This window comes from Puma concolor, chromosome C1 (assembly GCF_028749965.1).
Source record: "Puma concolor isolate L17-30 chromosome C1, mPumCon1.1.hap2, whole genome shotgun sequence".
Classification (NCBI taxonomy): domain Eukaryota; kingdom Metazoa; phylum Chordata; class Mammalia; order Carnivora; family Felidae; genus Puma; species Puma concolor.
In genome coordinates this window covers 126,556,039-126,579,082 of record NC_141674.1, presented here as the reverse complement: position 1 = coordinate 126,579,082, position 23,044 = coordinate 126,556,039, and the positions used below count along the sequence as shown (strand labels likewise).

Sequence of the window (23,044 nt, the reverse complement as noted above, 5' to 3'; positions counted from 1 at the left end):
ACTGCGAGACCATGACCTGAGCTGAAGTTGGGCATTAAACTGAATGAGCCACCCAGGTAGGTGCGCCTCTATTTTTCTTAAAGATCTCAATCTTCCTCACAGCATACCTAGTATAGGGAATACTCAGGGTAGATTACTATTTAACAGTCCCACTTCCATTTGACAACATTATTTCCAGCAATGTGCATACAATAATCCACCATCATTACATTCTTGAGTCTTTCTTTAGTTTTTAAACCAACATTTTTTTTTAACCAGTCACTTTTTAAAGTGACTTCTAAAATTCAGTACAATGTTTCTTCTATGAAGTGAAATATATACTTACCAAACAACATTACACTTAGGAGTTCTCAATCTTTCACAGTTAAATTTCCATCACACGTAAAAACTCCAAATGGTCACACAGAGTGACAGAACTGAAGAAACTCAAGTTCCATTTTTTTCTTCTTAAACTGCGCTACCATTTATTGTAAAGCTCTCTGGAAACACAGGGATATGTTGTACCACAAAGGCTGGAGGCAGCAAGTGCACCTAAAGCAAGTTCCGACAGCTCTGAACTGTTAGGAAGTTACTATCAAAGCAACATTTGTAGCTCAGTCCTCAGTCCGGCGAGTGTCAGGAATGCCAGGACAGGGAATTCTCTCAATTAATTTTCATGTAGAATACAACGTTTATTAAATGCTATGTAATAGCATATACTAATCTTAAGCGTGTACGTACAAATATTAACATATATTTACATAACATTATTAACAGCAGTAATTATTGAGAACTTAGACAAACCAGAGTCTCCCCCCCCCCCAAGTATTTTATGAGTATTTTATCACTGGCTTTGTTTAGAACCGAACACCATGCACTGTGATAACAAAAAAGCAGACCAGGTGAGCGGAAGTCAGTTTCATTGCTTTTAGTCTCTATAGCTGACACACCCCTTGGTGCACACCTGGAGAGGACCACGCCCAAGTGACCCACCAGGGAGCAGCAGCTGCGGCACAACCAGAAGGAAAAAAAACCTGGGCGGCTCAGTCGCTTAAGCTTCCAGCTCTTTATTTTAGCTCAAATCATGATCTCAGTTTGTGGATTCCAGCCCCGTGTCAGGCTCTGTGCTGTCAGCAAGGCACCTGCTTGGGATTCTCTCTCTCCCTCTCTCTCTGCCCCCCTGCTTATGCACACAGGGTGGGGATGCGCATGCTCTCTCCCAAAATAAATAAACTTAAAAATAAAAAAAAAGCAAACAAAAGCTTTCTGAAGACACAAAATACATGTCAGAGTTCAAACATAAAAGCTTTTGTATTTCACACATTAAGGAGGCCCTTGTAGTTTACTCTGAAGGTGGGGAAGTGTTCTTCAACCTCAGCACTATTGAGTATAGGGGCTGATACTCTGCTGTAGGGCTGTCCTGAACACTGTAGGGTGTGCATGGGCACCCCCGGGCTCTACCTACCTCAGGGCCAGTAACACTCTCCCATCTTCCACCCACTATGTGCCAATGTTCCCTGATCACCACCAGCTGAGAATCACTGTGTTGGACGTCAGAACACCTTTGGAAAAGTACACAAGAAATCAGGCACAGCGCTTGCCCCTGGGAAGGGGCACTTTGGTTTGCTTTTTTTTTTCCACAGTACCTTTTTAACTCTTCACAAGCACATCTATTTCTTATTGAAACATAAACTTAAATACAAAAAGAAAACTAAAGAGACAAGGCAGGAACAATATTTAGGCAAGAGTATGCCACTGTGGAAATGCCCGCAGCCCTCTCAAATTATTTTTCCTTTATTTGTTATTTATTTTCAAATATTTCCCTCACGAACAGAAAAAACAAATCAGCATCTTTGCGAAACGTTCATTCTAGCCCATGAAAGACTTTCTATATACATGGAAATAAACAGTCATTTTATTTCTTTTTAAGTTTAATTTTTATTTATTCTGAGAGAGAACATGCACGCATGCACCCAAGTTGGGGACAGGCAGAAAGAGAGAAAGAGAATCCCAAGCAGCCTCTGCATAGACAGGGCATAGCCCGATGCCAGGCTCAAACTCACAAATTGAACCATGAGATCATGACCTGAGCCATAATCAAGAGTCAGACACAACCGAATGAGCCACCCAGGTGCCCCTACACAGTCATTTTAAAGAAAATATTTCTGGTCCGTCCTTGGAATCACTTATTTTACACATAATTCTACGCTTGCTCCAGATCAGGGTGGAATGAAAACAGAAAAGGAGAGTATCCGTGGCCAGGCAGGCATCCAGTCCCCAGGGCCTCAGTGAGAGCCCTAATCAATTTTGCAAAAGGAGCAAAGGATTTGAAGCCAGGAAGCCTGGGTTTCTGAAACTCTGTTCTACCACCTTCTCACCCTGGGGCCCTGCCCAAATCACAACCTCCCCAGACGCCAGTTTTTATTTATGAAACGGAGGCTGACGTGCACTCCATAGCACCTCTGTGAGAACTAACTCACATGAAACACGCAGAGGTTTTTATCCACATGTCAAATATTATTACCTTTATTGCAGAGTTATACACATCATGATTCCCAACCAGAGAGAACCCTTGGCTTTACCACAAGGAGTTGTATCATTGAAAACAGCCCTAGGGTTGGACTCACCAGCAGCAACAGCAGATCCATAAGGGTGGAAACAAGTACTAAACAGGTAACACAGCCAGTAGAGCACAGAGCTGCAAAGTGATGGGTGCCAGACTGCCTGGGTTCTGATCCTACTGGGTGACACTGGGCCACTTCCTTCACTTCTACATGCCCCACAGTCTGTCTAGAAATTGGGGATAACACTAGTACAACTGATGGTCATTAGTTGCCACAGTTACGTTCTACAAAGTCACAGTGAACCTTGAATTAGGGAATGCTGAACCAATGCTCCCACGGGAAACATAGCATTAGGTTCCTGTGAGCCTCTAGCCACATTTCTGTCAACTGATCAATTCATAATCATGTTTTGTGTTTCTGTTTTAAGACACCTATTTCATATTGTTGACTCATTAACACAGCCAGTATTGTAACTCATGCCTCATGATGCTTACCTAACACACATCAATTGTCTGTAAGGTGCATCACAGCCTTCCTGCACCTAGGAACACGAAACAGCACTTTAACACTATGTTCAGGGGCCATTTTAAACCATAAAATCACCCAAGAAAAGTTCAAAAGTTCCCCCAAAGGAGGGGTACTAATTAGACCACAAGGAGAATACTTAGGCACAGTGTGAGACCTGAAACAAGAAAGTAGAGCGTTGCATTGGTCGGTGTCAGCTAGGAATGTGCACATCAGGCAACTCAAATCTCCCCGCACTCTGGGTGTGTCTGTGAATGGCCACAAAAGCACCGCAACTATTGATTTTGCCATTACAGATACGTTATAACAAGGAGGCAAATATCTCACAGAATCTTCAAATAACGAGGACTGACTGAACCTGCCTCACAGAGTTGCTCGGATGATTCAATGAATTAAGACAGATACAGCACTGAGAACTCTACCATCATGGCACACGGTGAGTATTCAATAGCTGTTAGCCATTACTGGGGAGACAAAAGGCTCCAAAAAACATTACATGGTGTAAAAAGCCTAACAAAATGATGAAAGGGGGACATAGGTGGTAACAGAGAAACACAGAGGGAATATGGCATGGAGGAAAGGTCCCAAAACTCCTATTTCTTTCCCTCAATCTCTCACTGTATCTATTTATTTCCCTTCCTTTCCACCAAGAGGTACATACCTTGTGGCAACCATCCACCTTTTTGTTCTTAGATCCATTCTCTGCACGCCGTGCCCTTTTTGCAACATATGCTAGGAAACCACATCTCCCAAAGCCCACTGCCATCTGGTTTCCATGCAGGGTTGGCCTACGGGAGGCACCAGCAGAAGCCAAGAGGGCAGCACAGGGAGGAAGCCAGGGTCTCTGCCCAGCGGCATCTCCTCCATGGATGCAGCTCTTCCCACAAGGCCCCGCGTTACCTTTGTGATTCCACCACCAGCTCCCACCATGCTGCAGCCCCAGGGGTGTGACAGCCTCCTGGCTGCTAATCTCTGGATTGCCACAGATAGCCTTTTTGGTATCTCACCACTTCCATCCCCTCCATACTCACTTTTCTAGTCGAGTTCTCCCGCCACTCAAGTACACACAGGCTCCCGAAGGATGCTATGCCCTGCAACTCTGCCCAGACTCTCCCCCCATACTCACCTGCACCCCACACCCTCCCACAATCTCACCTCCCTTACTTTGACTCTCTGGCTTCCCTGGATTGAGAGCAAATAAAAGTGTTCAGGGTTTGGAGGTTTCTTGCATGTGTGTGCGCTTTTCAATTCACTGTTGCAGGAAGAAAAAGCGTACGTATGGAAACATTAGAGCTACTTCAGCTTTTTATCAAATTACATCACCACGGCCACCTTTCAACATAGGCTACTGGCTGCCCCTGCACCAATGGTTTCCTTCTGCTTAAGTGCTATTTACTTTTTAAATACTAAGCATTACTCTCAACTCATAAATACCTGGATTGAAAAAAACCCAAATGCGGCCTATGGCACATAGCCAATGTTCTCTCATAGTCAGCACTGGTCATTCCTGGCTGCTGACAGCAGCCTGTGTAATCACTGTCCGTGAATTGAGGCAACTTCCATTCTCTTTGCTTTCCATTGTTTCTCACCCCACTGCATAAAAATGTAATGCCTGACCATCATCATGAGCAGGCATAAAAGGGGGAATAAATGAGTTCACGTGGATAAAAGAATGTAACAGCGAACACGGTTCTGCTAAGTGAATCAGAGAATCGGGAGAAGGGAGGCTATGGACAACATTCGCTACTCAGTGAATCCACGTTCTCTTCTCCCCCAACACACAGCTAGACTATGTTTTCTGGCAAGGTGGGCCAGGTGACTGAGTTCTGGGTAATGGAATATGAATGGCAAGGGGCTATGTGCTACCAAGCCTGGCTGAAATATTCTACCTGGCTGGCTGCTGCATGCTCCCCACAAACCACAGACTACAACAGACATCCCTGCAGAGTGCATCTGGAAGGGCCTGTCTTCAATGTCAGGACCGATTTGGTCTTGGTCACCAAATCACTTCTAAAAGGATCATTACCCCACACCACCACCACTAGCCTAAAACTATGAACTAGAAAAAACTTACACTGGGTGCAAACCGACCACACACACAGCCACACACATACATGAAGGGAGATCCATTTGTTACAGAAGGTCCCTCATGCAGGACACATACCTTCCAGAAGAACTGGTCAGACATCTGCTTGAGATGACCAAAGGAGCATATGAAATAATCCCCAGCATGTTCCTTCTATAAAGATTTCTACAAGGAAACCCATTTGGGCGGGAGACTCAGGAATAAGCACCTGTTCCTGGTCCCCTGTTTCCCGTTGGGGAGAACAGTGCTGTGCTAACCAATTTTCAACTTCTAGCATAAAAACCAAGAGGCAGAGATGCAAAGGTGGGTCTCCCAGCATATGAGGTACAGAGCTAAGACTCACATCTCCTAAACCAGTGCTACTCAAAGTTGGGGGTGGGGGGTTCACAGAGCAGGGCCAGTCTACAAAGTACTTAGTGTATAAAGAATAAGCACCAAACTTGAGGGTAAGTGTTTTGGAAGCTTTTATGGCAATGTGACAGGATAATTTTCTGGCTTTGAATCCACTAATAAAACTGAAGTCTTGTATTCTGGACTTCTTTTTTCTTTTTCTTTTAATTTCACTTCCTAATCATTTATTTTTGTTGTACCAATCCATGATGATTTAGAAGTTTTAAAAACCGCTGTTTCTCCAGTCACCAAGAACCCCCAAACTCTTCAGCCCAATTCCCAGGGTTCCCACATGGCCTTCCCCAATCCTCCCTGCCTCACCTGGGTTTTCCTCCAACCTCCTGGCTGGGCAACTCGCTCACCCACCCCCTCTCAAGATGGTATCTCATTAGATAAGTGGCGGCAAACTTCCCAGAAGCCTTTTTGATACACGAGCTGTGGGCACTGATTCCTGTAAGCTATCAGGAGGCTCTGATCAAAATGAAGAGTTAAGTGAATGATCAATCAACACAGCTAAAATAACACAGGACTCTGGTCCCAGAAAATGGTCACGGTAAGAGAATAAATGACTAGAAACCTGTCCATGGGCCTTACCCATGTTAATTAACCTGAGGGAGAGCCTCAGCCTGCCCCACAGATGCTGTCTATCCATCACTCCAAGCCTGAAGGGACAAAATAAAATGGCCATCACCTCTCTCCTCCAGGGAGGCTGACATACATGGGAAATTACATACTGGCTTTGGGAGACATAAGAGGCTCTCAACAGAGTGAGTCGTCTCTGTGCGTGGCACCAGGTATGATGAAGTGAACAGCCTTCATCATTGCAAGGCCATAGGACGTGGAGACAGCATTAGCTGTACCAAGCAGCAAACTGAATTGCCCGTTACAAGGGAGTGCTAAACTAGGGGCACCTGGGTGGCTCAGTCGGTTAAGCATCTGACTTCAGCTCAGGTCATGATCTCACAGTTCATGGGTTTGAGCCCTGCGTTGGGCTCTGTGCTGAGAGCTTGGAACCTGGAGCCTGCTTCGGATTCTGTGCCTCCCTCTCTCTTTCCGCCCCTCCCCTACTCACACTGTCTCTCTCAAAAAACAAACTTTCAAAAAAAAAAAAACGAAAAAAAAAAAACAAAAAACAAGGAAGTCCTGAACCAGCTGGAGAGGGATTTAAACACATACACATCTTTTTGAAACTGAACGGAGAGAAAAGCAAATTGATAGCAAGGACATAAGGAAAGAATGAACAAAGGAAACCACAGGTAAGGGTAGATCCAGATAGCACCAACCATCCTCAGAGTGTGGGTATGCTGGGGGGTGCTACAGGTCTAGGTTCCAGGCAGACCCCATTTTTAAAAATGTCCAGGGACTTGGGGTACCCGGGTGGCTCAGTTGGTTAAGCGTCCGACTTTAGCTCGGGTCATGATCTCACTGCTGATGAGTTCGAGCTCTGCATCAAGCTCTGTGGTGACAGCTCAGAGCCTGGAGCCTGCTTTGGATTCTGTGTCTCTCTTTCTGTCCCTCTTCTGCTCATGCTCTCACCCTCTCAAAAATAAGTAAATGTTAAAAAAAAAAAAAAAATTTTTTTAATGTCCAAGGACAGAAGTATGGTAATTTTAACAGAAGCACCTTTCACAGTTAAGACATGTGTCATCAGGAGATCAGAAAGGGAGCCACCAGATACAGTGAGGAAGGGGTGGAGGGGGTACCTGAGTGTTTTTAGTTAAGTCTCCGCACTTCTCTGGATACTTGAAATATTTAAACATTTTATTTTTTTCAGGTAAAATCAGAGAAAAATACATGACATTGTTTTGAAAGCTCTTGCCAGGGACCAAGAATTGTGATTAGGTCCAGTCAAAGCCAGGCATGTCTTATGAAGACAACTGCTCTACCCTTACACATGTGCCCTGGCGATGACACATCCTCTACCCCCGCAGCCACATCTGTCCCTTCCCTCGGGCAGGGAGAGAAGCAGGGTTTCATCCACCATGCCCGTCCATCAGTACTGGGCGGGGGCTACCCGGCATGCAGTCCTACCGTCTCTGGGGCACTCGCTGGGCTCTGAGAGAGAGGAATGAGATGCCAATGTGCACCACAGGCAAAGGGCCAGGATGGTGACAGATATTCCTCAGGTACCAGTCTTCCCAAAGCCTGTGGCCACTATCAAGCTGGCTCAAGAGTCTCTTCCTACCCCACTGCAGGCAGGCTAGCCACCTACACACTGGACTTGGCTGCACAGCACACAGCCAAGGTCAGGCACTGACATTTCCTAAGACATGACTAATGTCCTGAGAACCGCAGAAAGAAATCTGAGCACAGGCAGAGAAGGGGTTTCATTTCAATCACATCTCAGGCCTGCCATCTAAGCCCCCACCTCTTCCAAGATTACTCATCTTTGACGCCACCAGGAAAACATCATTAACTTGAAATCCCATAATCTTCATTTGATGAACATATTTCAATGTCTATACTACTGGAATAATAAAACACACACCTTTTTCTACCAAAAACCTTTCCCGCTTTAGACTCATTCTTTCAGCTCGCTGTGCTGCCATGGGCCAGGAGCTGTGCCAGCCTCTAGTGCTGAGAAGAACAGTTAAGGCCAATCCTAGCCCTCAAGGAATTTACAGTCTACTAGACCCACAGTAAGTAAAAGGCATTCTGATTCCACTTCACACCTTCTTCACTTTCTTTGGCTGTATGTGTTCACAAGATCTCCTGGTGTGGCTCTGGTTTTTATTTTTACCACAAACACTGCATCTTTCTCTTCAGGTCAGGTCTTAAGAAATGAAAGTTAGAAGGTGGTTCTTTGAAAAATTGGGGCATTAAAAAAACCAGGTATGGGATCTACAAGGCCCATCTGAAGAGCCTTTAAGTTTGTTTGTTGTTGTTGTTGTTTAATGTTTTCTTATTTTTGAGAGAGAAAGAGAACATGAGAGCAGGGCAGGGACAGAGATGGGGCCAGGGGGGCGGGACAGACACAGGATCCCAGGCGGGCTCTGCACTGACAGCAGTGAGCCTGATGTGGGACTCGAACTCACCAACCATCAGAACATAACCTGAGCTGAAGTCAGACGATTAACCGACTGCGCCACCCAGGTACCCCTGAAAAGCCTTATCTGACATCTATTTTCCTCTCTTTTCACAGGCTCTGTGGTAATCTGAGTTAAACAGTTATTTGTTCTTAAGAGCCTGACCTAAACTGATTCATATGGTTACGCATCAACATAAAGATAAAGCCAGGGCAACTACTTCCTAAGTGACAATGGAGATGGTGTGGGAAGAATGGTGATCTGTTTCTCTGCCTTCAGGAAGACCCAACAATGTCCACACTCTTGGGAGGTGCCTAAGTGTGTGAAAGTCACCTGCTTCCTATTCTGAAGGCTACTTAAAAGGATTATAAGAAATGCAAACTCAGGCACCTGGGTGGCTCAGTCAGTTAAACGTCAGTCTCTTGGTTTCCGCTCAGGCCATGATTTCACAGTTCGTGAGTTTGAGCCCACATCGGGCTCGGCACTTACACTGCAGAGCCTCTTGGGATGCTCTCTCTCTCACCCTGTCTCTCTGTCCCTCCCCTGATTATGCTTGCTCTCTTTCCCTAAATAAATGAATAAATAAATTTTAAGAAAAAAAAAGAAATGCAAACTCATCTGTGATATGGCTTCCCAGTTACAAATGTCAATGCCAGCCAAGTCTGCTGTGTTGGGAACCCTTCCAACAACAGGTTGACAATAGCCCAATTCGACGGCTCTGGAGGAGGCTGACAGACAGCTGCTCTTTCAGTAGTCATTCCCAAAGGAGCCAACAGGCCTCCTTCAAAGGCAGCTAGATATGGCAGGCTCAAAAGGGAAGGTGACAACATATTTGGTGGCAGATAGACAAAGCCCAGGGGTGCCACACAATGCCAACACGTCTGTCTGCTCCATGAAGGCTGTCAACCCCACAGAGTGCACAGCTGAGAGCAGGAGGTAAGGGCAGACACAGACACGGGGTGGTGGGAGGAGGGGATCACAGCACAGGATAGGCAGAAAGATCTTCATCGTTCCCACAGCATAAGCCCCAGCAGCTGGGGATCAGGGACCTCAGACCCAGCTCCAGGTCTCCAGGACGTCAGCCACTACCCCCAGCTGCCATGCCTGCCAAGTCTCAGAGGGCAGTAAACGAGCTGCTCTGTCAGCAGTAAACTCACTTCCAAACAGACTCCTGAAGATACACTGTTCAGTTGTCCAGCCCCTGAAATGAAGTCCCATTACAATTAAGTCATGTGTGTACGTGGTGGGGTGGGGGAGATGGATTCAATGTGCCTATTTAATCTTAGACAAAATTCCACATCTTCAGAAATTCAGAATCCCTTTGAGGTTCCAAAAGAGACACTTCTTGTTTCTCTGGTTCCTCCCAGCAGGACAAACTCTGAAGGTGACAGCTAGAGAGAAGCCTCTGATAAAAGTCACATGGTCATATGATTTTCTAGCTCTAACATTAAGGCTTTTATTCCTATCAGACATTCGTTTGCTTGTGAGTTGCTGGGGTGTTTTTTCCCCCCACTGTGGTATTTTTTTCCCCTGTGATGTTGTTAGAGACAAAGTGTGTTCAAAGACCCATATACATCAAAGAAACAGGAATTAAGTATATTTAATATTTCATTTTGTTAGCCCCATAACCTTGACACCCAAATCCTATCAGACTGTGAAATCCAAATACTCTGCTCCCAAGTCGAACATCTCATTCATCAAGGTAACTCTCAAGGGTGGTCTGGACACTGATTTTAATTGCTACGGGCTATTCAGACAGTTCAAATAATAAAGTACTTAGCACATTTCCTCCCCCATAAAATATGTTCGTAACTGAGGACTTAGTACATGTACTTCTTGAGCAATGGCTCCTTGATATAGACAGTTCGGAGACTGTGCAGTCTTTAGGAATCATTCTGTCCGATTCATCGGTTTGACTTCTATTCCCACCATGACCCTCTGTGTCAGGTTTGGGATGACTGGCTCTGAAGGAGCCAGCCATTCCATGTCAGGGTAACCGGCCATGATCAAGCTAAATCAAGTTGTGTTTGATAATGACTGAATAAAATAATCAATGGACTTCTGCTCTAGTCACTTGACTAATTCTAACCAGCTAAAATATCCTTACCCAATTATCCCAAAAGATTAAGCTCCACCAGGCCTTAACCAGATAGCGAGAGATGTCCCCTCAGGATTAGAGCGGCACTAGCAAAGCCACCTCTCAGCCCTTTGGGACTAGGTGTCTATATTCTCACAGTTCCAAATGCTAACATCTGACTCAACTATTTGCACTTCTCCCTCCCAACAGCAAATATCCTGGGTCTGTAATCGGCCACATGAATATCTGCTTACTTCAGTACTTACATGGCCTAATGGATCCTCCTCCAATGCTCACTTCAGAACAGTAATCACTCCTGAAATCACAAAGACAAAGACACTGTTAAGTTTCTCCTCTTTAACTTCTTGACCTATTGCCAACAGGTTGACAAAGACCTTCTATGGACTTTATTTCTCCCATTTTGGAACCCAGTTGCCTTTCAACACAGTCTCCCAAAAAGAGATAGCCTAAAAATAGCCAGCTGGGAAGCCCGATCACTTCAACACCCAAAGGCATTCACCTAAAAAAAAAATATATATATATATGATCGCACGTGTTAAGACCCCAAATCATCCATTATTAGCTCAGTAGGAGCAAGACTATGTTTGGCAATGATGGGGCTTCCCCAAATCTCGGGAGGCATTAAACCCAAGCTTTTACCAATTCCAATGCTTTCCGGACTAAACTGCATTAATATACACACACAGTTCCAAATATATGTATGCACACATTTTTAAAAACAGATAGCTCTATTACCAAAAACTAAAGAGTTTGCAATAGAAGATAAACCCAATTGAATTACATGCCTGTTCATTCAAATGGAACAGATTACTTGTAGCCACTTCACCTTCAAGAAGAAAAAAAAAAAAGTGAAAAGCATTTTAGAAATAGATCTATGTGCTTCTGATAAAGCTAGTATTTTCCCTCTATAATATTCCTTTATAAAATAAAAGGGGGGGTACATGTCCTTTAACAGATATATACTGCATGTTTCTGATATTCCTGGAATTTGTCAGCAGAGAATTAGAAAACTGAAATAGTTCAACAGTGAGGGAGGGAAGGAGACAGGGGGAATGGAGGAGGGAGGAAAAAATAAAAACCATGCTGCACAGACCCATCTTCAAGCGGACTGCCCAGAAGTATTCTAAGACTAACCAACTGCTTCACCACTGAAGAACTTCATGGAAGAACATGATGCATCATTTTCTGCTACAAAATGTCTGAATTAGGCTATTTTTTTTTAAGTTTATTTATTTATTTTGAGAGAGAGAGAGAGAGTACAATCAGGGGAGGGCCAGAGACAGAGAGGGTGAGAGAGAGAATCCCAAGCAGGCTCCGCACTGACAATGCAGAACCCAATGGAGAGGGCTTGAATCACGAACAGTGAGACCATGACCTGAGCCGAAACGCAGAGTCAGATGCTTAACCAAGTGAGCCACCCAGGCGCCCCTGAGTTTGGTTATTTTTTAAATCAAAATCTTTTACATCAAAATTGTTATATGGTCTACAGCATACAACTAATTACCCCTCGCAGCATTAACACCTGTGTGTCAATGATCTCTGAGCAATACCAGACAGCTGTGTGCCAGGGCACTTGGAAGAGGCTCGACCAGCGGTCATTCCAAACCACCAACTCCAGCCATCAGTCCTACCTCAGAAATGTTTACTGAAGAAGGACAGAAGGTCAAGGGCACCTGGGTGGCTCAGTTGGTTAAGCAGCCAACTTCGGCTCAAGTCATAATCTCATGGTTAGGAGTTCGAGCCCTACATCTCTGTGCTGAGAGCAGAAAGCCTGCTTCAGATCCTCTGTCTTCTCTCTCTCTCTGCCCCTCCCCCACTTGCATGCACTCTCTCAAATAAACATTAAAAAAAAATTTTTAAGTGGACTTCGTTTAAAAAAAAAAAAAAAAGGAAAGGGGCGCCTGGGTGGCGCAGTCGGTTAAGCGTCCGACTTCAGCCAGGTCACGATCTCGCGGTCCGTGAGTTCGAGCCCCGCGTCAGGCTCTGGGCTGATGGCTCAGAGCCTGGAGACTGTTTCCGATTCTGTGTCTCCCTCACTCTCTCTGCCCCTCCCCCGTTCATGCTCTGTCTCTCTCTGTCCCAAAAATAAATAAACGTTGAAAAAAAAATTAAAAAAAAAAAAAAAAGGAAGGATGGAAGGTTAGAAAGCACTCCGTCAATGTCAGTGATCGTGTGGCCCCCTTTTTATATCAGTCTCCATTTGGACACAGCTCTGAGGTGAAAGAACAGTTTACAGGGATGCAATACTGTGAAACCAAAGAAGCTGCTAATTCCACCAAGTCCAGTCATCAAGATGTATTTTAAGAAAACAATCCTGAGCATTTTGGTCAATACCAAAACCCCTTCAATCATGTGTAGTGGCATAAGCTAGCAAAATGAATATCCATGTGCCTTAGGCCTAAATGATAAAGGCCTACTTTCTGTGTTTTTGCTCTTTTCTGTCTGTTTTCATCAACATCTCAACTGGTGCATTACAGGGCAATTTTCTGAGTGAGGGCTGGGATCGAGCAGTTAAGACTGTATGATTTTTTAAATGTGCATGATGTGCCTCCTCCCCCCACAAAAAGTTCAATGCTCTCAAATCTGAATTTTTCTTTGATAATACATTAACTAAAAACTCAACCTTGATTTCCCCTTAAGCATCAGACAAGCTATTCCTCAAGTCCTATGAAAACGAGTGCATTACCCTTGGCTCTATCATTAGCAAAATTCATGGTCACTATGAAACCAAAGGGACATTCATTCCTATCCTCAGCAAACTATCATGTTCAACTCATCTTAAATTATCATTTGCTGAGGAGCTAAATAAGTAAAACATTAATGAGAACTTATAGTCACTTCTAGTTAGGTCTCTAGATCAAGAAAACATGGAAGGAAGTCCTTTCTCCTTCCTCATTTTGTTTTTTAGTTTATTTATTTACTTTGAGAAAGAGAGACAGAATGGGCAGTGGGGAGGCAGAGAGAGAAGGAGAGAGAATCCCAAGCAGGCTCTGCACTGTCAGCACAGAGCCTGATGCAGGGTTCAAACTCACAAACCATGAGATCATGACCTGAGCTGAAACCAAGTGTCTGACGCTTAACCCATTGAGCCACCCAGGCACCCCTCTCCTTCCACATTTTCAGAACAGCAGCACTTTACAGCTTCATCAAGATTTCACCCACACGTTTGTTTTCTGGGCATTAATAGGCTCCCTCACTCTCTTCTTGGGCTCACACTTTGATTTTCCTCCCTTTCTTAATTACACCTAAATTAGGAGAGCATTTGTAAAGCATCATGGGAATTCAATTCAATCTAAAAAGAAAAAGGTGGTGAACACAGGAGACAAAGTCAGTGAAAAAGTAGCCAGGAAAAGCTGGAATCCCATTTTCAACCAACATTTAACCCCATGATTTGTTATTTTGGATAAAAGAGATTACAAATGGGTAGCAAAATGCCCTACTTGACCAGCTCTGCACTCTAGGGTGGTATTCTATAAGGAATCTGCCCTGGAGTTTCTTGCCTCCCACCCCCTTCCCTTGCATGTTTGAGAATCACCACCACAGAACCTCCTTTGGATCCAGTAACACATGACGATGGTGGACAATTCCAGACCTAGGGGTCTCACACCTCCTCGCCCCTCATGTCCTTCTGCACCAGAATCTTCTGGTTTGATCCCCTTCTCAAGTTTACACTCAAGTTTTTCACGGTCTTATTCCCTATGAACCATGTCTCTCCATGTCTCAGAATCATGATGCCAAACAACCGTGGACATAGCTCAAAACAGTCTTCCCCTGTCTCCTTTCCTGGAGGTTAATAAGTTCACGGACAGCACCAACGCTGTTCCATACATGTATTCATGTGAGAAAATAGTTGAAGGGAGCGTATGGCTCTGTCCAAAGTATCTTCATGCCCACAGAAATCATTTCAAATGATAAGATGTACTTACTGGTACCCACGAGAGAATCATAAGCATGTTTATAAGCTTTTATCATTCAATCTTCCTGATCAAATATCAGATAATATCAGATAGTCACATAGCAAAAAAACAAAACAAAACAAAACAAAACCACAATGGCAATGCTGGCTTCAAATGGCTTTCATCTTTTGTGGGGCAGGGCAGCTAAATTCACCACAAAGTGAAATTTTGCATAGTTAGAAAGATCTAAAGCGATCCTTGACATCAGAACTTACACAACTTAACCTTAAATACTTTTGGTTGCAACATACTTCAAAACTTTCTAGCACCTTTCCATTTCAGGGAGGCCTCTCATCGCAATGCCACTGAAACTTTCCCCCCAAATACAGTCCAATCTAAATCTGCCCCACATTGCTCATGCTGCCTGGACTCAAAGAGAGAAGTCCAATGCTCACAAGCTGTGTGAGGACCACCAAGTGGCTCTCTCAGTCTCCATCTTCTTGTGTCTGAACAGAGGTGATCATGGTGTCTCATTCACAGAACGGCAGTGGGATTCATCTGAGCTAACACAACACAGCCAGAACCACAGCTACCACCTCAGACAGGGAACCCTCCACAAACATTAGGGATTCTTACCGCTGTGGCTGCTACTGCTGAACGATCATTCATAGGATAAAAAAAGGCAGCTCTAGAACCAGTCAGAAGCCTGGAACCACAGCCTCTCGTAATGCTGGTTACATCAGATTTTCATTTTGCTAACAGCTATTTTGCACGGCAGGTGTGACAGTAACAATGATTCAGTGACCGGGGACTTGCAATACCCTTAGTTAAAATGACTGTTCTCCTCCAGATGGTCCCCAAGTAAAATGTGTTTGATGGACAAGTAAAAAAAATTCAAACCTTGCAACTTGAGAATTCATAGGTAACTTGAATTCTAGAGGTATTTGTATCCATCAAAGTTTATCCAAGATTCAGGGGCACGCGGGTGGCTTAGCTGGTTAAGCATCCAACTTCTGCTCAGGTCATGATCTCATGGTTTGTGAGTTTGAGCCCTGTGTCCAGCTCCGAGCTGACAGTGCAGAGCCTGCTTCGGATTCTGTTTCTCTCTCTCTCTCAGAAATAAACATTAAAAAAATTTTTTAATAAAATAATGTTAAAAAAAACACATTTATCCAAGATTTTACCAAGACATGAGGACAGTGGGCTGGGAGAGCCAGGGACACCATTTATCTAGGTTTGCCCCTGTTTTTTATGGTTCACTCACAACGTCAGGAAGAGCAGAATCCCTTGACAAAGCTTGCACACCATCCCCAAGAGTGATTAGTATTTTCATCAAGATTATTTTAACAGGCACTAAGGAATTAATCTTGGAATTCAGTTGCTTGAACCTTCCCCAAATTACACCTGTTTCTGTCCTTTGGCCCAAAGGTTCTCAACACGCAGTCTCAAATCAACAATATCAACATCATCTGTGAAGCTAGCAATGCAAAATCTCAGACCTCACCACACCCCTACTGAATTAGAGACACTAGGCTGGGGCCCAGGAGAGTCGGATGCTGGCTCAAGTTTAAGAACCACTTCCAATAGGCTATTAACACATGGGCTGGGGCATCAGAACATACAGCTCTTTTCCTTCAACTATCTGGCATTTCTCGGATCCATAAAACCTGCTATAGGATGATGTCAGCTGTTCCGTTTATTTTTAATTCTTCATCATGAGGCTGATGATGATTCATTCAGCACCTTATGTGATCACTTAAATAGTAAGGATCCTTCTTGCCCACCCCTAATGGAAGGTGACTGCTGCCTGTTATTTCTGCTGTAATTACAGGAACAATTCAGTAACAAAAGCTTGTCCTTTATCAACCTCAGCAAAAGCTGTAATAGAGAGTTATAATTATAACACTCCATTCTTTCCCATAATGTGTTCACAATAATGTATCCTTTGAAAGTGATCATACCACATGTCATAACAAGGAAACACAGAACCCAGGATCAAATTTAGCTTATTGTAAATAGAAATCAAAACTCCAAGTGTTTGGGCACACCTTTTCCAATTGACATCAAACAAGTACACGTTAGCCATCCTGCTGTATCTCATTTATTTAAGTGAAATATGGGGGCTGGGGGAGGTGATTTAATGCATTCTGTGGTCCTAAGGTAACCTCACAATACTCAACAGCTATCACCAGACAACACCCATCATCTAACTAATTATCAAAGCAGGAAGCATTAAGGAGCATTTCCTAAATAATAAATAATCCTTTTCCCTACCTTTAATTTGTTGATATGTGTATTAATTTGGAGAAGTTAATTTCATACTTGTTGTGAGGTCTCCTGATGAATTGTGAATACCAGCATATTATTAGTTTCCCTTTCCTTTTTGATTAATTTCACACTTATGCTGGATAAGAAAGGTTAGATTAATGATGTCTGCAAGACAGTGTTCAGTTCTTGTAAGATACTAAATCAACCTCATGTTCAAGTAAACACAGAATGCAGATAAGGAAATGATAATGGAATTGTCTCCAGGATGTGTTTAAGGTGCCATGCAAATAAATGCCCAGAAACCCAGAGTGTTTAAGCTATAAACTCCACTGACTACTCCTCCAGAAGGGGAGGAAAATAAAGGCCAGAGTTCTGAAGACTGCAATATGCACCAATAAACCTGTGCCCTTACCACTGACCCCAGAGATGAATTGATTTATCACTACAATTCTCAATTTTCCAAGGGTCCCTCTGTGTATTACTAGTCTCTTCCCATCCTTGTGTTTTCTAGACTCTCTACAACAGTCTCAGGACTCCTAGCTCAATAGGTATTGAATAGGCAGGTCGCCTTCTACAGAGGATAAAAAGGAGCATAAACTCAGGCTCAACATGCAGCTTCAGTATGCACATACATGCTACTCCTATTTTCTAGGATAATGTCTACATTAACTGAGAACCTGCTACGTACCAAGACACCAGGTACCTTGTATAAGTTAACGTAACCACAGCTCTTTGAGGTACAATTATACACAGTTTGCAGATGAAGAAACTGAAGCTCAGAAAGCTACCTAGCTTGCTTAAGTGACCACTATCTTCATACAGATCTGTCAAGCTCCCAAGCCTGGAGTCTTCCATTCCACACCACTTCCCCAGAGCATGAGTAAATAGAACACTTATGGCTGCCTAGACATTATTCCAGAAGACCTGAAAACTACAGACATGCCATCTTCCTCTAAGAAACTTCCCTGCCTACTCTAGCTCCAACTGACCTAAGTCTTGTTTGCATGTCAACATTTAAATACAATGTCACGATTCTGTGCTATTAGACTAATGTCCACTAGACTATGCAGTGTCTTAACCCTCCCTGCACAGACAAGCCTGCCCAACTGAGACCTATATCCAAGTCCTAACACAGGGATCGGTCATCTCTGGTCATGGTCTCAAGCAGTCCTGTCCAGTATGGTAGCCACTTACTACATGTGGCTCAATTCAATCACAACAAAATAAAATTAAAAATGCAGTTCCTCAGACACACCAGCCACATTTCAAAGGTCCAATGTCCACATGTGGCTAGTGGCTATCATATTGGACAGTTCAGCTACACAACATCTCCGTCATGGCAGAAAGTACTACTGGGTGGTGCTGGTGCAGAGATATTCTAAGAAGGCATGCTCTCATTTAATATCCTACCAACAGTGTGCAGGAGGACTGAGTCTGTTTGCCATAGAACTCATCAAGGCCACCATCAGACCAACTGTGGCCATATCTATGGGTCTTTGGAGCTCATCCTTTAAGGAATAACATTCCGTGACAGTTAGGTCATTTGTAGACTTAGAAATAAAGGACAGGCCTCGGAGAAGAGAAATGAGAACAAACAATCATCATAAACTCTTCCATTTGAGAATAACCATGCTAACCAACTGTAGGTCAGGAAAGACTCAGCAGCAACCACAGCCACATGCACAAGGGCGTCCCTGAGGCATACCCTCACTGAAACACTCAAGAAGTTAATCTCCCCTATTCCTCCTTGGCAAGACAAAATCCCCAAATTTGGTCTCTTGTTTCTAATGATTAAAGAAATCAATGCAAGGACACCACTTCTCAAATCACTCTCACCCAACTGCTTCACTAAAAGTTGGATAATTAGCAATGAGACAAGCCTTTGGTGACAATCAAAGTCTGACAGAAGGTTAGAAAAGAGAGCCTCTGTCCCCGTGGTGACATCTGACCTGGAAGGAGTTACTTCAAAGATTTCCAGGAATTAAAAACTTGAGAAACTCTGGGTACAGCTCCCATCTAGGCCAAGATCCTAGAACATACTGTTGGTTACTATTAGATTAGAAAGCCTGGGGTACAGCACACAGAGTGTTAAACATCAAGGTCACTGACCTGACCTTTGAGGATTACAACCTCCAAGTGCACTGAGCATAGCAGCTCTTCCCTTGGTCAGTTCTTCATTGCTTTCCTCTCCCATGCTCCCTCCTATCTGCACAATATGCCCAAGACAAGTCAGTCTCCATGGCTGCCAACATGGGTTATAAAGTGGTGGACCCAAGTCCACGTGCCACCTTCAATGCCAACTCCTTTAGGTAATTGCCCTTATCAGTCCCAGACTCCAGATCACACCTGGGCCTCTCTCACCACGATGAGAAAGTAATGAATGGGAACTCTGTAGAGCTAGGAAAAGAAAACCAGGTGGAGAGTTTTCTAATAAAAATGCAAATCAATTCTTTCCTGTGGAGTGAAAGGGAGATAAACTAACACATTCCTCTCTTAGAGCCTATGAAAATCATCTGATCCTGGATAAATGTTCCTCTCTCGCCTCAGTCATATCAGTAAGGCCCACCCTTGCCTGTCTTCAGGGCATTACTCACCTTTGCCCATGGAATTACAAGACCTAATGAAAGTTCCAGCATTAACCCTTCCTGCTCAGTGGCTCACAACAATAGCTTTGTGACCTGGTGGACCTTCTCCAGCCTCATCCCCCTCCCTCCCAATCCATTCCTGATAACCTGCCAGATGCACCTCAGGAACACCCACCCCCCCCCCCCAACACACACACACACGCATGCACACTGTCTCACAAGGTGGCTTAGGCCACCATTTCTAAGATCAAACCCTGGCCTTGTCCGCCCTCCTCAATCAGGGCAGACAAGGCACTAGTCTCTCTTCTCCCTGTCACCATGTCTTCCCCACCCCCAACACATCCAACTTACCCCTCCCACATCACAAACATCTACTCTGGGAAACTTTCCCAAACCTGAAGTGCTGTTCCCTCCTGTGTGTTGTAACATTCAAAACCAGAATGTCAGCTCCTCAAGAGCAGGGCAGGTCATACTTTTCCAGATCTCTGAGGAGCATGTTAGACTCAGAATCTTACACAAAACCGATGTTTCTCAAATATTTGATAATCCACTGAAAAGAGCCCCAATCCATGCTTGTAAGCCCATTAGTCTGACTGGATTCTCAGACCACTAAGACCTCTTCAATACACAGTTTATTCACCATAAGCCCATGGAGGCTCCATGCTGCAGGACGGAGCCTAGACTCTGGGCTGCCTCTGCCTCATGAATTCCAGCTCCACCACTTGCTTGGCAAGGCACTTAATACCTCTACACCTCCCTTTTACCTTCTGTGAAACCCAGGTAGTAATAGTACCTACCCCCAGGAGCGCGGAGGGTTTGAGACAATGGTAAAGCACGTAGCCAAGCACCTAGCACCCAGTAGACATTCAACAAATGTTACTCTACCCTTCTTTATCCTATTATTAGTAAGCCTCCTTCAGAGGACAGGAGGGGCGCCTGGGTGCTCAGTCGGTTAGGCATTCGACTTTGGCTTAGGTCATTATCTCACAGTTTGTGAGTTCAAGCCACTCATTGGGCTCTCTGCTATCAGCACACAGTCTGCTTCAGACCCTCTGTCTGTGCCCCTCTGCCCTTTTCCCTGCTTAGGCTCTCTCTCTCAAAAATAAACATTTAAAAGGGCAGAGGGGACATGTAGCATAGAAACAACATGGTTACAAGGATTAAAATCACCTGTGTTCAAATCCCAACTCTATTCTGATCCTGGCCATGGGACCTCGGGGGAAATTACTCAACCACTAAGCTACAGTATCTTTATCCCTAAAATGTGATAAATAATCAACCTCAAAGAGTCAGTCTAAGGATTAAGTGAGGGACTATATCTGAAATTCCCAGTACATGGTGAGCAGCTCAATTAATGGCATTTACTAAAGAGGATTTTAATTCAAAACAAAACACAACTGGAAAAGGAAACAAAACAAAAAACAAAAAACAAACAAAAAAACCGTCGTGCTCCTTGCTCACATCTGTCATCTCCTTCCGGTCACATTCTTTAAGCTCGTAAACCAGGCCGGCCTTACGGCTGACAACCCCCACCTCCTGGGTCATGAGCCAGAGTCCTCACACAGGGAATGCATAAAAATTACATTGAGAGCTGCAAGGAGACTCATTTCCTCAAGGCAAATATGTGCCTCCTCATTTTTATAGCTTTGTCAATCTCTAAATATTCATAGCTGCTCATATTTACACATAACACTAGCAAGGCCATTCCTGAATGGAAAACACACTGCTACTATTGGTTACTTTTTGAAAAATGAATCTGTGATTGAAACCAGTCTAACAAAAAAGAGCCCCAAGTGCAGAGAGAAAAAATATTCACAGATATGGAAAGAACATTCCAGTGGATACGATGTTACAAACTTCACTAAAGACAGTCCCAGCCAGGAGGATACCCTTTAACGGGAAGAAACATAAAACTCTTTCAGATACATTTTGCAAGGTTTTGCAAACTCAGAGGGTCAGTCAGAGCACAGGGAGGCCAGGAGCTCCTACTCTCTGCCTACCTAGGGCCCCGGGGGCTACTCAGTTTCTTTCTGCTCCTCCAAGGTCCTGTCCTGGGGCCCATGGGGCATCGCGGGTGGGAGGTGGTGGAATCCTTGACCCAGATCTCACCTGCTGGAGGGTAGAGGAAGGGCACGAGGCCAGCGCTCAGAAGTTATAGGAGTTACCAGGTAACCAGGTTCGCGCTAGAAATACGTGTCCTCTCGGCCACAGCCTTACTGCACAGAGCTGGAAAATGACTTCACTTTCTTCCGGGGGCTCCCAGGCCCAGCCCCAGCCACCAGAGCAGGGCCCAGCAGGCTCACCACACTGGGCTTGCTGGGGCACATGAGCTCTTACCTTACCAAGTCATCTGGTGCAGAGAGAAGCTTCCCCTCTGATGCAGGCCCTAGGCGGGAGAGCTTGTCAGAATCCAAGGGGCGTGAGCTAACCAGGCTGCTTCACAAGGGCCTCCATCTCTCTGAAGACCCGCCAACTCACTGCGCATCTGTGAGTACTGCAGGCAGCTCTCTGCCCCAGGCCGCCTCACCTGCTCCAGCTGCCCGGTTCTCCCTGTTCTCCCCCCGGCCCACACCCACCTCGGGGCTCGAAGGTGGGGCTCGCTCACACGGCCAAGTCAGCTGCACCCTCCGGGCCGGTGGAAGCCTGACGCTCCCGACAAGTATCGGAGAACATCAGTGAAAGCTGCGGGGCAGCAGAGCAGCGGCCGGCATTGCTGGACGCTCACCTACCCGCCAAGGCCCCCGTGCAGTTTCCAGGACGGCCCCATTTGGGAGCTACAACCACGTGCCGAAGCAGGAACTGCGACACAGGGTCAGAACAACCTCACAAAGTGGCACAGCTGACAGGTGGCCGAGCCAAGCACGTGCACCCCAACTGTCTCACCACAGAGCTCTCGCTCATCACCTCGGGACTGGCCCCTCTTGACCGTGTGCCCTTTCACTGACCTCTCACTTGAGTGCTAATGAAGAATGACGTCTCAGGTTTGACAAGCCATCTTCAGGTGCTGGGTGCTAGGGAGCAGGGATGGTCACCTGTGTCCCCAGGACACTGGCCGACCCCTCCCCCCCAACCCCATCCCCAGGGACAGCTGGTGCCCCTCCTCATCAGTATTTCCCACCAGCGGCTCTGGCAAACCAGTGGGCACTTTGCAGGAGTGGAAACTGAGGCACACCACGCTAGCCCGGGCTGTACGGCCACACCAGTTGGACACATGTGCTTACCGAATTGTTGGGTGTAAATCCAGCCTCATTTTGGGCAAAACTCAGCAGCACAGAGCTCAGGAATCTGCATTTTCGCTCCCCAGATGATTCTGCGGCCCTTTTGCGAGCACGAGACCACTGCCCTTCTCCAGAGCAGCTATTTTCAAGGTCCAGTTGAGAGAAGGAGGGAGCTCTTAAGAAAAAAAAAAAAAAAAAAAAAATGCTACCACCCCCAACTAAAACAAAATAGATAAACAAAAAACCCAGAATCTTCTAGGAAGGAAAGAGGAAGAATCGTAAGCTGCAAATAGTGATTAACTTCCTGACATCACAAGCCAGCGTAAAGCACCAGCCACCTTTCTCTCTGAGCAACCTTGTCATGATTCAAATGATTTAACACTCCCAACTCCACGGATTCATTTAGCAG

At 45.0% G+C, this 23,044-nt stretch overlaps 1 protein-coding gene across 6 annotated transcripts in view; it reads right to left on the bottom strand.

The window, feature by feature from the left end:
• The window catches only part of MGAT5 (alpha-1,6-mannosylglycoprotein 6-beta-N-acetylglucosaminyltransferase), a 336,396-nt gene that overhangs the window by 276,463 nt on the left and 36,889 nt on the right, over positions 1-23,044 (bottom strand). For all 6 annotated transcript variants that reach the window (XM_086715203.1, XM_086715204.1, XM_086715202.1 and 3 more), the window contains exon 2: positions 10,914-10,963. The gene's annotated coding sequence lies outside the window, so the exon portion shown is untranslated. The remainder of the gene's footprint in view (positions 1-10,913; positions 10,964-23,044) is intronic.